Source organism: Solanum tuberosum, unplaced genomic scaffold (genome assembly GCF_000226075.1).
Source record: "Solanum tuberosum cultivar DM 1-3 516 R44 unplaced genomic scaffold, SolTub_3.0 scf00796, whole genome shotgun sequence".
Taxonomy (NCBI): domain Eukaryota; kingdom Viridiplantae; phylum Streptophyta; class Magnoliopsida; order Solanales; family Solanaceae; genus Solanum; species Solanum tuberosum.
Window position 1 is genome coordinate 75,957 of NW_006239707.1, and position 1,303 is coordinate 77,259.

Sequence of the window (1,303 nt, forward strand, 5' to 3'; positions counted from 1 at the left end):
GTTCTCGAGTTCCTGTTTCTTTTTGAAATTCTATTCCTAATTATTGAATTGTTATATTTTATGCATTAAGATTCTTGACTTGATTCGTTCATGTCTATATTTCAACATGAACCCTATGAATTGAGTATTCTTGGGATGAGTAGTATCCTTGAGTTCTTGCGTTCTTGAGTTCTGAGTACTGAGTTTTCATATTGATATTAAGACTCCTGAGTTGAGTCGTTCATGTTCATAATTCCATATGAACCCGATGAATTGAGTTATAAATTTTGATAAGCTTTTTAAAGCCAACATTTGAGTTTTTGAGAAAGTAAAGATGAGTTTTGAGAAAGAGTTTTTAAAACATGATTAGTATGACAATCGAGTATGCCATCAATGTTTAAGCAGTATGGTATCTAGTTATGCCATCAATGTTTATGCAGTATGACTTCTCGAGTCATCAATGATCATTTTCACAATATGATGTTGATATATTTTTGAGAAAGAGTTTTCAAATATGAATTGAGTAAGAGTATAAGGGAAGTAAGTACCAAAGGTATTAGCTTTTACATTGGTAATAGAGAAACTTTGATTTCTAAATGAGTTATGAGTTCAAAGATATTTCAACAGAAAATACCTCTTTTAAGAGGATAGTTTGAGCAATCATCTCAACCCAGAGGAAGAGTATGTTTTTTTAAACATTAAGCATGAGTATATATTATTGGGAGTAGTATTAAGCACCGATATGGGGATGAGTTCAGACAACTCACATTTCTCATAAACCATGTATGCCAACATGGGTACATGATGATACTTTTTAAATGAAGCCTAAGTACCTTCGGGCAGAGCTTAGTGGATCCACTTGGATGAGGTGTTTTATACCCCTGACAAGGTATAGAACAGTTCTGGCAGTGTGGGCGAGACGTTGTATCATCATGTAGCTCATAGTGATGGTTTGTCGGTTAGAGAATCTCCCAAAAGAGTTAAAGTGTATTTTTATTTATCACTTATTATGTTGAGTTCAGAGATGAGAAAGTATTTTGTAAAGCTTTGAATGATTTAACTTCTTTATTTCTTTACATTTAGTTGAGTATATATCTATATCTATTGCAGTCTTTTCATTAAGTTATTTGTCATTCAACTATATTACATACTCGTACATTCAAGGTACTGATGTCGTTAAACCTGTATCTTTTAATGATGCAGATACATGTTCTTAGTATCCTCAACAAGAGTCCATTGAGATCACTTTATCTACTCGTCATCTTTTGAATAAGACCTCATATCTTCCAGAGGACTCCAGTTTTATGAGTTGTTAGTATTAGTA